This window comes from Python bivittatus, unplaced genomic scaffold (genome assembly GCF_059951505.1).
Source record: "Python bivittatus isolate LINGU-HERP-01145 unplaced genomic scaffold, Pbiv_v1 ctg000020_np1212, whole genome shotgun sequence".
Lineage (NCBI taxonomy): Eukaryota > Metazoa > Chordata > Lepidosauria > Squamata > Pythonidae > Python > Python bivittatus.
In genome coordinates this window covers 85,680,193-85,695,685 of record NW_028277030.1, presented here as the reverse complement: position 1 = coordinate 85,695,685, position 15,493 = coordinate 85,680,193, and positions in this window count along the sequence as shown.

Below are 15,493 nucleotides of genomic sequence, written 5' to 3'. Positions count from 1 at the left end.
AATTTTGTAACTGTGAAGAAGAATTGGCTACACTGTCTTACTATTCAGTGTCCACTCAAAGACATCGAGACCTAACCATATTAATGTCAAAAAGACAAAACATGGGACATCCTGATGCAAGCTCTGCCCTTTCATGCTTATGTTGCAATGTTCCATGCAACTGTGTAAGAGGTGCATTGCAGCATCACAAGTCATCTTTTAACCCTTGCCCGCATTCTGCAGATACCACACTTCTACTCAGGGAACCTATATTGTAATCATTATTAGCATCTGCTCTTCCATATTATATGAATAGCCAGAAAAATAAGCTCTTTTGACATTCTACTGTGTTGCCCATAAAGACTTTTATTTTAAATATTTAATATATTCCAAAATTGTGACTTTTCCCGTTGCAAGCCAAATCCCAAAACTATGGCAATAAAAGCATGAAGGGTCAGCAAATAACAGATTTGTTAATCGAGGCTTTCTCTGAAAAATGAACTTCTCTGCCTCTGTTGATTTATTCAACAATCAAACTGTAAGTGCCCTCCTTTATCTTCAGAGGACTCCAGGAGTGTAGGAAGCCATGTAAACTGCCGCTCAAAATCAGAGCGGTTGCTTATTTTATTATTATTTCTTAGAGTAGATGTTGAAGGTGCACCAACAACCAATGGATTTCTTCTGCAAGGGGACTTTCTTTTCATATACAAGGGGGGACCCTAAAAAAGTCCCAGAATTATCTTCTGGAGGGTGGGCCCCTTGTAGTATAGGCTTCCCCCGCTAGGTGAGTGTTCTAGGAACTCACCTGCATCAGGCCACCAGCTGGGTTGTTGTGAGAGGCTGTGTTCGGCTTCAGTGAGTTTTTTTTTTAGAGACTCTTTCAACGCGTTTGCCTATTTGGTGATGGGCGATTCGTGCCTCGCCTGCTCATGCCTGAACGAAGAGACAATCGCTTGACTGTGTGCCATGCTTTGAAGGAGCAGTTGGAGGCTGACCCTGATTTTTTTTCGAAAGACATAACCAGAGATGAATCTTGGTGCTATGCCTACGACCCCAAAACGAAACAGCAATCCAGCCAATGGAAAACTGCCACATCCCCACAACCCAAAAACTCACAAGTGAAGTTGAACGTGAAAACAAGGATCCTGTTTCTTTGATGTGAGAGGGATTGCACACTTGGAATTTGTTCCTCTGGGTGAAATGGTCAACCAGAGTTTTTAACTGGAAGTTTTGAGAAGGTTGCATCACAATTTGTGGAAGAAACATCCCAAGTTGTGGCAAACAGGTGACTGGTTCTTCCACCATGACAATGTACCTGCACACACCACACTGAGTGTTCAGCAGTTTTTGACCAAAAATGGCATGACCCTTGTGCCCCACCCTCCCTATTCACCTGATCTCACCCCATGCAACTTTTTCTTTTTTCCCTGGATGAAAAAAGTCCTCAAAGGGAAACATTTTGCCGATGTGGAGGAGGTGAAACAAAAAACGGCAGAAGCACTAAAAGGCATCAAAATCTACAAGTTCAAAACCTGTTTTGAGCAGTGGAAAAAATGTCTCGATAGGTGTATTGCATCAAATGGAGAGTAGTTTGAAGGTGACTGAAGTTTGAACATGTAAAAATAAATACATGATTTTTTATAAATAAATTCCGGGGTTTTTTGGGTCTCCCCCTCATACACCTCCATGATTTCCCCTGGCTCTTCAGCTGTGATTTGGGGACACACAGGGAGTGCTGCAAGATGGCAGGGGGAGGAGAAGGAATCTGTTCTGTTGGAGCATCCATCATCCTGATGCTGTTGACCTAGTTTTCAAGAACAACAGGCCTGTCTGTCCTGGAAATATAACTAAAATGTGGTATCAATTATGGTAGACTTGTTTATCCTGAAAGGAGAACAAAGAAGATGATATGGATTAGTTTTTCATGGTAGTAGGATTGTTTAATAAGCAATCAAATTTCCAGGGCAAATGTGTTCCCATCCTGGTCAATATCTAATACAGGGTTGGTTATGCTTAACCCCATCTGTTGCCCATTGCATTTATTGCTACTTTTTCAAAGACCTGCTTGGAAATTTTGTTTGTGATGAAGCAATCCTGTTACTTGCTGTATAACTGTTATTTCATATATATAAGTAGTAAATTTGATAATCCAAACATCTGAATCATAGGAAGCTGCCCTAAACTGAGTCAGATCACAGCAAGTCTCCATGGAGTCAGACAGGAATCTCTTCAGCCCTACCTGGAAACTGAACATGTGACATTCTTCATACAAAGCATGTGCTCTATCCGTGGAGACTTCATGTTCACAGCTTCTCTTGAGGTGGCTCCTTGGCCTGTTTGTGAACTTTGAATTTCAAAAGATCACTGGACAACAGGACCAGCTGGCAGCTATTTTGTAAAGGAATTTAGAACTGATCTTGGGGAAGGTATGAGATAACTGGCAGAAAAGATTACAGAGTTCTGACAGGCTTTCAATACTCGGTTATTCTACCTCGCTATAATAAAGAGCACTCCTGGAATGCCTATCATATCTGTTTCTTAACTAGCCTGCTTTGTAGGGCTGACAGCTATATATTTATGATCTCTGAAGGAAGAACTAAGCAGAATAAAAAAATTGGGATAAATAGAGTAATTTCTAATGGTGTTTCAAATTAAGTGTTCAATCAGTTACCTCAAGTATGAGAATAATCTGGCCAGGGTTGGCTAGATTTGAGCCAAAGAGTGTTATGTAATCATTAAATGAGTACAAAATGTGTACTACGTTCCTGTCCCAAAGCACCCTAATGAGGTAAGTAAATCTGTTGTGAATATGAATGAATGTTTGCATTTCCACAAATGTGTCGGCATATTTATATTTGCTTATTACTTAACTAGAGACATTGTTTAAAAAAAGGAAAGTAAGCAGGAATTAGAGAAGGGAATAGCATGGAGAATGGAAAGAAAAGAATAAGAGGGGGAAAAGGTGGGTGTGAAAGCCAGTAATGAAAAGAAGGAGTATGAGGAACATGAACCATAACCATAATTATACATTTATGTATATTTACATTTATGTATACATACATTTATGCCAGCTTTATCTTTCTGGAATTCATCATTATTTTTCCACCGGTCTTGCCAGTTAGAACTCTGGAATCTTCAGTCCTGTACGTACCATGGGAAAATTGTTTGACGTGATGGTATAGAAAGAGAATATGATGAATATAATATGAATATAAGCATGAAATAAATATAACAGTCGAACCAAAAGCCACAGGACTATCAACATGCAGTGGGGTGGGACTAAGGTAGCTTATATCTGCTATTTTGTCTTCCATGACACACCATGGTAAAGGGGGCAGGAGAGATTATGGGTAATATCTTAAGAAAAACAGAGTTTTAAAAGTCTGTCCCCCGCCCCCCCCAACAGCCCTACTGCCCTGGGATTTCCCATATGAGCATATGATTTCTCATATGGGACCCTGCTTAACTCATTGAAGATCAATCAAGCTAATTTCATGCTGATAGCTTTGTAGGGTTTTGTACAGAAAGAAAGGGTGCTGCCTATGAATAATGATGGTCCTTCTGGAATATATTAGTGTTGGCTGAGGATGAGGGAGGAGAGAAGTTTAAAATGTTAACTCACTCATTTCCTTAAGAGAAAATATACTCTTAAATTGGTGAGGTAGGGTAGATGGCCCCAAAACATATTTCTTCTATAGATTTAGATCTGATAAATTAAATAAATTATTTAATAATAACAATGCTTTCTGCAACATCAGGATGGCTTTGCCCAGGCATGTTGTGAAGCACTTGTGATAGCTATCGTAATTCAGAAAATTATTAGTGATTTTGGCACATTCGCAAGTGATAAGAATCAGCTGGAACTGTGAGCCAAAGAAACAGAGAACCTCACAGAGAAATCATCATCCTAAAAGCCTGAACAAAAATACAGGAATTTTCTTCAGAAGGCCTTGCATGTTTGACATTGGTAGATTGTTTCCATGCATTATGGAAGCTGAAGGTAGAGCATAAAATGTTGCAAGGTGGACTTTCTTCCCAGATAATAGTGGGAATGGACTACAGTCCAACAAGAAAAATGCTGAAATACAGGCTTGCCAAAATGGATATGGAGGAAGATTGAGGCTGAATCACTGAAGTAGCTGGCACTGGATTACACTATCTCCAGGTGGCACAATATCTCAGATAGCTTACTCTACCAAAGTATCTCAGGAATACTTCCATATTTTAACATCCTCCTTTCAGCAATTTTCTAGGATAGATGTAAGAACACTCCCCTCATTAAAAATCTTAACCTACGATGGACAATTTTGATCAAAACATTGGCCCATTATTTTCTTTACCAACTCTTCTACAGAGACATCTGTAAACAGATATCCCTCTTAATACAAACATTTCCAGGTGTTCTAGATGAAATGTATGTACATTATTCACGTGCAGATGTCATCTCCAAAATCACATGGCAAATAGTAACATTCCAGTGTTGCAGCCTACCAAATTTAATAACAAGGAGAAGCAGGAAGTGTAGGAAAATATAAATCAGTAGCCTTCCCTTTTATTTTTTTAAATAAAATGTTATTGAAAGTTTTAAAAACAAGAATAAAAATTAATACAAATTAAAATAAAGTAAGAAGGAGAAAAGAAAAAAAGAAGTAAAACCGAAAGCTAAAGTGTGAAAAGAAAAAAGAAAGAAAAGGAAAAAAAGTAAAAGAAAATTAGAAAAGAAAGAAAAAAGATACAAAGAAGCGGCTTCCGATTTTTTTTTACAGCAGTTATACGTACAATTGTAGATTTACCTCTTTCTCTACAAGTTACTCACTTCTTTCTATAATCTATCCCATTGAATCCTCAAAACCATAGATCATAAGCTCAATTTTTCCTGTTTTGTGCAAAAAGTCCATAAGGGATTTTCAGCCAGCAATAAAGGTAGATATTGTCTTTTCTCTAATCAAACAGATCAATTTGGCCATCTCAGCAAGTTCTATCATCTTCACCAACCATTCCTCTGTTGTAGGTAATCCCAAATCTTTCCATCTTTGTGCGTACAGTAATCTCACTGCATTATCATAAATAAAAACAAAGTTCCATGACTTTTTTTCCAACTGTTTATCCATCAGTCCCAAGAAGAAAATTCTGATTTCAGTTAATCTTTAAAAAATTTTAAATCCTCTGTACCTGCTATGGTACCACATTCTTTTAATTTTCCCATTAAGGTCTCTATTCCCTTTAGTGGATCCTCCAGAATCAAAACCAAGTCATCAGCAAATGCCCTTAACTTATACATTTCTTTTAAATCTTTAATCCCACAATTCTCTCATCTTGTCTTATATCTCTATTTAATATTTCAAGAACTAAAATAAACAGGAGAGGAGACAATGGGCATCCTTGTCTTGTCCCTTTTTGTATCTCACAGAGTTTTTTTAGATCTCCATTGACAATTATTTGTGTTTTCTACGAAGTGTAGATTGACCTTACCTATTTAATAAAATTCTCTCCAAAATTAATATCTTTCAAAACTTTAAACAGGAAGGCCCAGTTCAAATTGTCAAAGGCTTCTCTGCATCTAAGAAAATTAATGTGGCTTGTTTTTCATTATGTTGCTCCAAGTATTCCAAAATGTCCAACATATTACTTATATTATCCTTTAGCTGTCTTTTAGGTAAAAACCCACATTGATCTTCATGAATAAATGCTTGAAAAAGTATTTTCAACCTCTCAGCCAATATTGTTGTAAACAACGTATAGTCATTATTCAATAGTGATATCAGCCGATAGTTTCTTGTTAAAGTCAATTCTTGTCCCTCCTTAGGTATTAATCCTATAATAGCCTCTTTCCAACCCTCTGGCATCTTTCCCCTCTGTAAAATAGAATTTATTGTATTTTGTAAAGGTTGTAAAAGTTCATACTCAAAGCATTTATAGTAAGAAGCCAGTAACCCATCTGGTCAAGGCACTTTCCTATTTTAGTCTTTTTCATAGCTTCACAAACTCCCCTTAAGTTCTGGTTATAGTTGTGGGTTTATATACAAAACAACTCCATTTCTTTTCTTTCTTTCTTTTTTGTTTGTTTGTTCCTGGTGAGATAAATACTTCACCCTAATTTTTTTAAGTCAAATATTTTATATCCTTTTTTCTGATATGTGTTTCTTCTAAACAAATTATATATTGTTTTAATTTTTTCAAATAATTAAATATTTTTTTCTCTTTTGAGGAGCATTTGCACCATATATATTCCATGTTATGCATTTGTAATCCATAATCAGGCCAAAAATTTAGAAAAGTCAATACCTATAGCACCTAATTCAGTATCACCCCTTTCATTTTCCTGTTGCACCTATAAAGGCCTTGGTGCAGTCTTATCAATCACATCCATTTGTATTGTCTCCAGTTCTTATTTGAATTTTTCTAGAATTTTTCCAGAATTTTTCTCGCTTTCTGCACAGAATTCATTTGAAACCTCTGTTGTTTGAAAGTAAAAATCACTCCTTCCAGCTTTTCATTCTTGAATCAAAAGAGGAGCAGTGAAACTTATAAAATGACAGATAAAGGTATGACACTTGAGACATTTCAAATGATTTTTGAAGAATTGCGAGAGAAACTTATAGCTAAATTGACAGCAATAATTACTGTACCTGATAATGTATTTTTTGAAGAAGATTCTAAAGAAGAAACAAAAGATGGGAAAGAGAACAACATGGATGAATTTACGGACCGGCAGAATGAAGAGGTGAAACAAGTTCCATCTAATGTAGAAACACTGGAAAATAAAGAAATTGTGGATTACAAGACAGAAATGCCAGCCAGAGTGGAAATACAAATGATAAGACAAGAGATGAAAAATGACCTGGGCAAGGACTTATCATGGGATTTACAAAAGAAGATTTCTAAAGTTTTGAAGAAATCTCTGAGATGGGAGAAAGAAAGTTTGAATGGAGATTCAGTCCTATGACAGCAACTTGATGAATTAAAGATCAGGATTGTCAGAACCAAAAGAAAGGAATATAAAATTGACTTATTTGATCAGGGTTAAAATAAGAAATATTTCTATAAAATTCTGGAAACCTTTACGGATTTGGACAGAAACAATAACTATTTTTGGATTTGCAAATGGATGGGGGGGTCATGGGAAGAAGTGAATTATGTATGTAATTTTATAAAGGGTGGGGAAATATTAAATTTGCCTGCACTTGTTGCAAAGAAGATCAGAAATCACTTCTTTAAATATTCTTTTTTCTATCTCTTATCTTTTCTCTTCTTTTCTCTTTCCTTTTCTTCTGTACTTTTATTTCTTTTATTTCTATGTTCTTTTCTCTTTCTGATTTCAGTTTATATTATCTTTTTGTATTGTTAAACACTTCAATAAAAAGGATTTTTTTAAAAAAAAGTAGCTTGTATTTTATTTCATTTTTTAAAAAATATTGCATGAATATTAATCTATTTTCATTGATTATGTCATGAAGAAACATATAAATATAAATTCAGTATATATTTCATGATCTCTTGCAGAACCCCTAGCAACCTCTCACAGAACTTCCCGTGATTAACTCCACTGAAAGAGAGCTCTGATTCTGATATTGGAATATCCCCAAGAAATATGTTTTGACCAAATTAGTAAATTCTACTATGGTTCCAGATCTGTCCTGGTTTGATATTATTTTTCCTTAGTACACTAAAATTCATTCATTCATTCATTCATTCATTCATTCATTCATTCATTCATTCATTCTGATTGATATGGCCAGCCATCTCAGCAAAGTGACTGTGGGCAGTGTACAAGAATTAAAAATACACAAAAAGGTATCATTGCTGTTTTTTTATTATTATTATTATTATTGAAAAGAAAATAAACAATGGTATAAAGAGCTAAAGGAACCAAACAAATTATATAACCTTAGTAACTGAATGCTGCAGCTGTGTGCTTAATTCAGCCAAAGTACAGATCACGTTGCAATATAATTTAGAACAGAATTTCATTTTCTTTTGGCAGAGCCCATAGGCCTGAACTTGTGCCTTTTGGATTCTGGGTTTCTGTGAAGCTTTGATTCCAATGCCAGGGCTTCAGGGCACTGGAAAAGTAGCAACAGAGTAGCTGTGAATGGAGGTTATGTTTACATAAAGTACTAGGGTGGGATGGGCCTAAGAGAAAGTTGAATTCAATGTCCAATAAGTCTGCCCTCAAATCAAAGTGATCTTTCTGAGGAGGGCACCATTTGTTGGCAGACAGAGATTTTAAAGCAGAGATGAATTTTTAATTTTACCATCTTGTCCACAATGTAGCTTTGCCTACCCTCTCAATCTGTATGTGTCAGCCTTACAAAGTAGACCAGACAGGAAACAACCAGATGAGCTAATTCTACTTTATTGTACAGTTACATTAACCAAATCTTGCAAGTCTGAAAGTACTTCTCTCACCCCGTCTCCTTTACAGTCCAAAGACTAGGGAGGGTCTCTTCTGAATGGGGGGGTTTGTCACACCCCCATTCCTGCTGTGGGCTGCGCTGCCTTTTATCTGGCTGTTCCCTTGGCTGCGTCTCGTTGCCCAGTCTCCCAAAGTCATTCCCACATACCATTACAGTATGGTTGTCTGCATTATCTAGGTAACCTGGTCTAATCAATTATTTATTTATGGAAAAGATCAAGAAGGTGATCCTATATATTCTCACTTCAGTCCCCAGCGAACTGCTCTATGGCATTCAGGAAGAAGCATAGTTATTCATTAAGAATATATTCTTCTTTTGCATTTGCTTGAAATTTGGCAAGTGTGTTCCCATGGTCAGGTATACTATCACGTTAAATTTTATCACATTTTGTCTGAAACCACATAATTAGATGTGATTTGTTTTGTAAAAAATAAAATTTTAAAGTGACATAATTAGGAAAACGCATTGTGATTTCTATTAAAATTAGCATACTCCACCCCCTCCTAAATTAGCTTGAAAATTATTCCATATTCTGTTGAAAAACAAAACAAAAATGTGATGACAATTTCTGTTATTTTCACTGTAATGGACTATGCAAAAACAAAGCTCTGTTTTTCTTAGCCTTGTTCTACTTGAAATTATACTGGATATTACTAAAAGCACCCAGACCAGATCAGGATATGTTTAAAGCTCTAGTTTGGGCCTCCAAAACTCATTGAATTACAAATAAGTCATCACATGTGGGCCAAATAAGTTACCTTTTTGTATTGTTCATCCCATTTTTGTAAATAGAAGTAAAATTGTGAAATTAGGACAAGTGCTTTGTGTACTTAAAACTGCAGGTTGTCTATCCCTGTCCTATAAGGCCATGTTTTCCAATCTTGGGAACTTTAAGATGTGTAGACTTCAACACCCAGAATTCCCCAGCCAGCATGGCTGGCTGGGGAATTCTGAGAGTTGAAGTCCACACATCTTAAAGTTCCCAAGGTTGGGAAACACTGCTATAAGATGAGTATGCCCCCATCAACAGAGGCAGAAATTCCCTCCAATGGACACACTACTCTTCCTTTCTTAGCCAGTATGAACCAAGAGAACTTAAAAAATGTGGGTAGGTCCAGTACAGATCTACTATTACCCCTAGTACTTAAAATATTGCTCTTATTGTCCTTCTGTCTCACCTAGGCAAGACCGTAATTAAGCATTATGACTTAGCTTATTATAGTATCACCAGAAACAGAATGCTTGTTTCCCAAATCTAAGCAAATAAGCCACTTTTGTTGGAGTGATAGGCCAAAGCTTTTCTATTCATTGCTTTCATTGTACCAGATATTCAAGATAGGAACTATTGTGAGGGGTGATATGGCTGCTGGCATAGATTCCCTGGAGCTGAGGCCCACACTAATATCCACTGACCATTTAATAGCATGGAATGTTATAAGCTACTTTTCTGGGTTATGGTACAGACCCCCACAACTGTATACTTCTTTGAGTAACTGAAATCAGTGGGGCCAGAGATACAAGAATATAGATTCTTTCTTTCCAATGTTATAAAACGTTTTGGTTTTTTGTGCTTACTCAGAGACAGAAAGTTAAGAATTGTTTTCTGTGTAAAGACTAACTAAAGACCTTTGTTTAAAGAGATGCCCTCTATCTCAAATATAACAAATGAAAGGCATTGCTTAGTTCAGATGACAAAAATGATCCCATTATAAAAGTCTAGATTAGCCTTGCCTGACCCTTGCCTGGGACATACCATCCAAATATGTTAGGTCTCCAAAATTTCCAGCTTGGTGACTTTCCAGGTGGTGATTTTGATTCCTAGAATTCCCCTGGCTGGGAATTCTGAGAATTGCTATTCCAACACATCTGGAATATGCAGATTAAGTTAAGGAAGACTGGTACAGAATATGAGATGAATACAGTTGTGATGGTTATGCTGCTTAGGAAGAAAGAATGTTACTTTCTTTGTATGTTCATGCATGTGAGTTATACGTCTTCAAGTCAGTTTTGACTCCAGGACTTCCCGACTCCTAATCCAGCTTCTTTAACCACTGCACCAAACAGGCTCATATGTGTGTTCATATAATACTTATTTTGATAGTAGAATGTCCAATGTATAATGGGCTTTTCTTGAAATTAGAATTATATTTCAGTTTTGTTTTTCCCAACAATCCTAAAGTTGGACCTGGATGCACCATGAAATCATCACAACACCAGGTAAAGCCTAATATGAATGTCTACAATCTTCACCCACATTTCCTTTCAAGACTAACTGCAAACCTCATAGTTCTTCTACATCTTTCCTCTCTTTTTAATTCCATGAATTTCACAGTGCCTAACAATGACTTCTTGAGAATTTGAGAGCTTACACACTACTTTGTCACCTCTGAGTTGGCCTAACCCTAATCAAAGCATGGTCTGTATGTGGAATTTGGCATGTCAGCAACATTTGCTTGCATATTTTAATGGTATGCCAAACTGCAATCTCTTGCTGCACTAATAGAATGACATACTCACAATGATACATTTATTAGGACTAAGGAATATATATTCTTATAGACAAAGGATCCATGCCAATGCCCTACTCAAGGAAAGCACAAAGTGAATTGCTAATCAACAGAAGCAGGAGTAGAAACTCCAGAGCCTAAAACACTCTAATTGCAGGGAAAACTGTAGCAAGAGAAATAGTGTAATATTTGAGGATAAGCAAAGAAGAAGTATTATTTTAGATTGGAGTGGAACATAAATTATGTTATATATATTTAAATTATTATCAGACTTGGGATATCCCGCTAGGAATATCTCATCACTCCTTGCTTCAAAAGCTTTGAAGACTTCTGGGCTGCAAAGAGCAGGAGGATACAAGGTTCCCTTACAAGTAAATAAAGAACTTTGGTGCTAGTTATGAACTTTTGACAGAAATCTGATTTAACAGAGCAATATTTTTTTCCTGTGCTTGGACTTCCATTGTCCTATTCAAGTGTACTTGGAATGCCTTGTAGGGAGAGAGCAACATAAAGACCTCTATCTTCTCTCCCAAATTATAAAATATTTTTGTATCTCACATCTTTATCAATGTATATTTTCCTCAGGCTTCAGGTCTTGTGAAGAACCCTTGATCAGGCTACACATTTAGATATAGGAACATGGTTTCATATAAACCATTTTCAATTAGAGTAATTCAATGTAATCTTATTAACTTTACCTGATGTTAGATTAGACCCCAAAGAGCATTGAGGGCAAAGAATGCAATACTGAAAGGTTATCAGTTTTTCTAATGTGATAAAAATTATATTCTGTTGGGGATCAGTCTGTAGTAGTAGTGTAGTCACAAAAGCTAAATTTTGTGTTTAAAATTAAAATAATCTTATGTTCCAGATATTGGTAACTTCAAGCATATAGGTCCTGAAGAGATTCCCCATCCAGTAGCTTATGGTGACTACCTATCCTCTCCTTAAACTTCATCTTTCTGCCAAGGTTCCCCCATTCTCTTTTCCCAGGTCCTGACTTCTTTCTTTAGATTCATTTTCCATTTTCTATCCCCAGAGAAAAGCTCTTATTTCCATCCCAAGTCTTCCAAGCAGTCTCCAATACTCTTGACAGAAGCTATTTGAAGTTTCATGGTCAGGTAGGAGAGGCTTTTTTGAGGGGGAAGAAAGATCTAATCAGGGAGAGAAAGTTCAACTTTTTGTAACACATGAACCCAACCCATTAAACCAAAATACATGGTAGTCCTCGATTTATGACCACAATTGGGACTGGAACTTCCATCGTTAAGGGATGTAGTCATTAAGTAAGTTGTGCCTGATTTTACAACCTTTTTGCAGTGGTCATTAAGTGAATCTGGCTTCCCCCATTGACTTTGCTTGTCGGAAGCCCCCTGGGAAGGTTGCAAATGGTCATCACATGAACCTGGTACTCTGCAACCATCAGAAATACATGCTTGTTGCCAAATGCTAAAATTTTGATCATGTGACCGTGGGAACACTGCAATGGTTGTAAGTGTGAGGACCAGTCATAAGTCACTTTTTTCAGTGCCATTGTAACTTCAAATGGTCATTAGACAAATGGTCATAAATTGAGGACTGCCTGTAATCCCATCCTTTGATGGAGATTGAAAATAGCCAGTGACATCAATTTGAAACCTTATTGCTACAAAGGGTATCTGGGCCACTGCACTTATTGCACTTTCACCACTCCAAAAGGAGACCTATGACGTCCCTTATGCTCCTCCTGTAATGTGGTTTCCAAACAATCTCATTGTTAGAAACAGGAGATGTTTTACAGTATATGCCAGATTTTGAATTTACTCTTTATGTTAGATAATCAGGGTTGGGGCTCAGGGAAAGGTATTTATTCTTTCAAAGTGGAGCTTGACATTTTCTAATCCAATAGTTAAACAAAGAAGCAAAGGATTTTGGCATGGAGGGATGAAAAAAGCAGAACAGAATATCCTAGTCATGTTTGAGCTTGTTATACCACTTCAGTATTAATCCTTGATTAATCCGCAGGTTGAGAATTGTGAGAGGATATCATTTTGCCTTCAAAGAGCTATATATGCTATGTGAAGCTGAATGGATTATGCCAGAATTTCAAATGCAAAAACCCCACAGGAAAAGTTCGAAAGCAAGCTAGCCCCAGTATCTCAGATACTGAATTTGGGGTTCAATTAGTGATAAGAGCTTTTGCTTCAAGTAAGTTCCAGTTAATGTTGCAACACTGAAAATGGGAATAAACTGTACATGTGCGGTGGGTGTGAGAGAGAAATAAAATGAAGCTTGTGTGAGAGAGATGTTAGGACAAGACATAACACTCAAAGATGCAGGCTTTCTGTTGGAGCATATCATTTCCTCAATGCATTGACTTTATTTTTGAACCCTAAGCAGGTATGTATTGTTGATGCTTTGGGTACAACACACACACAAATAGATCCCAGTGAATCAACTCAGTCAGGGTCATCACAATGGTTTCCCCATGAGAGAGTAAATGGTATGAGAGTTGAAAGAGAGAGTGATGGAGTAAATATAGCATGTACATGGCTTGTATGTCTGTGGGAAAGTGCAGTGGAGCTATACTTGCTCATTCTGAACTGTGGTTCTTCTGCAACGGTTATGCTTAGGCTACCAGATGCAGGCTCCAAAACTCTAGACAACTTCTAGAGAATTGCCAAGATTTAGAGTTTATTTATCTCTAACTCTGCCATCTAATGGTAATCTGGATTTTTGCAGCCCACATCTGGTGGTCCTAGTTATGCTTGCCCAGAGTTAAGCTGGTCTTAAGGCCAAACAAAGTCCCTCGCTTATGTGTTGTTCAAATTGCCCAATGCAGTTTCTGTCCTTTCAAGTGATGCTGTCTTGATACAATCATGCACATTGCATAACCCTGGAGCCATTGTGAAGTTGCCTCCCTTTCCCTCAACTAATTTTCAGAGGAAGCCAGTTAACCCATGCAAGTGGACTGACGAAAGAGGAGGTTGGCTATTGTATATGCTTAAATTTTGAAGTTTACTACGCTGTGCCTTCAGAGTGTCAGCAACTAATATAACCTGCTTGTTAGTGGAGAAAGCAGAGGAAACAATGTGAGCAAGTCTTTCCCTGAAGCTTGCAAGAATATAAATCCCAAACAGTTTGAAGTGAGTGATAAGTTGGCTAATAGCAAAATGTTGGAAAGCATTTCATAGTATGGATTAACTAAGCTTGTCAAGCCAGCTCGATTAAAATAACATATAATGAGAGATGGCTGGGAAAGAACATGAACATGCCCCACCTTCGTCCTGGGCCATTGCAAAACATTACACCCTAGAATTTGGGCTAATTAGCCCATTGAGATGTTTCCCCTAGGCCATAATCAGAACAAAGCCTCTGAAAGTCTTATGTAATGAAATCGCTGAAGACCTATAAAGGTCAGGGAAGTATTTTTCATAAATCATAAGATTCACAATGATAAGTCAAGGAAACAGAAATCTCTATCATCCAGACAGGGAATCCCACCTAGCAGTACAGAGCTGACTTGTGAAATACGTAGAACTCTATCAGTGAAATAAGACAAATAAATTTGGATTTTAAAAAAATCAATGTAGGAAACAAAAAAATTAATGGATCTGTCTTTCTCAGCTTCAAAGCAAAACTGGAGAAAAAACCAAACCTTTAAAAACCACCTCAACAAAAAGCAATATTGCAATGCCATCAGGGAGATGGATCTGTTCTGTATTCTTGTTCCAAGCTAGAATCTCTTGGAAATGGGACATATAAACAAGTTAGGAAATGCCTGCAAAGCAGGGCTTCTAGAATTTATTTCCAACCCTTTGACCAGCAATGGCCATAAGAGGCCTCGGTATTCCCTTCTGCGTAACAAAGGGACATATTGTGTCTGCAGAATTCCCCTCATGTTGCACCTGTGTGCGGCACAGTGGGAAGTGCCATATAAGCTGCATATGTTCTTTTCTGGGCCCTAGGACCAGGAGGGAAGATGAAGGGGCTTAGCATGGAGCAGTCTGCAGCATTCCAAGATCCTGCCCAGCTGACTTTCCATACCGATGCACTGAAAACATATTTTTCTCAGCAGCCCCTGGCTGGGTTCAGTCCATTTTCAAAGTTCATTCTTCTTTTACTGGCTCCTGATACCAGACGTGAACCTGTTCTTTCCATTTTCAGAAAATAATCCTGCTGAAAATCAGATAGAGTCCAAGACTCTTAACATAATTTGTTTCCAACATTCTATTGTTAGAAAGAATAAAAAGGAATTTAAAAAATGATAAAGTATGAGACAGTTTCACATGGGAAGTATCCTATGGGTTTCTGTGCATTGCTGATTCATTACATGTTATGGGATAATTTGGTAATACGGTGAAAGCTCTAAGAAGGAGGTAGTTAACACAAAACAAGACCTTAAAATTTCAGCAACATTCAGTCTCTGTTATGTCATTGTGGGTATTCATCCTTGAGAAAGGGCAGTGCCAAGTTATATAAACCATCCACTGCAGGTAGATGATACTGTGCACACTCAAAGTTTTAAAGCATTCTTTTTAAAGTCGGCCTGCCTGTTATCAAAGGCTGATATTCATTACATTTCCTTCACTGAGGCATTTAGGCAGGGAA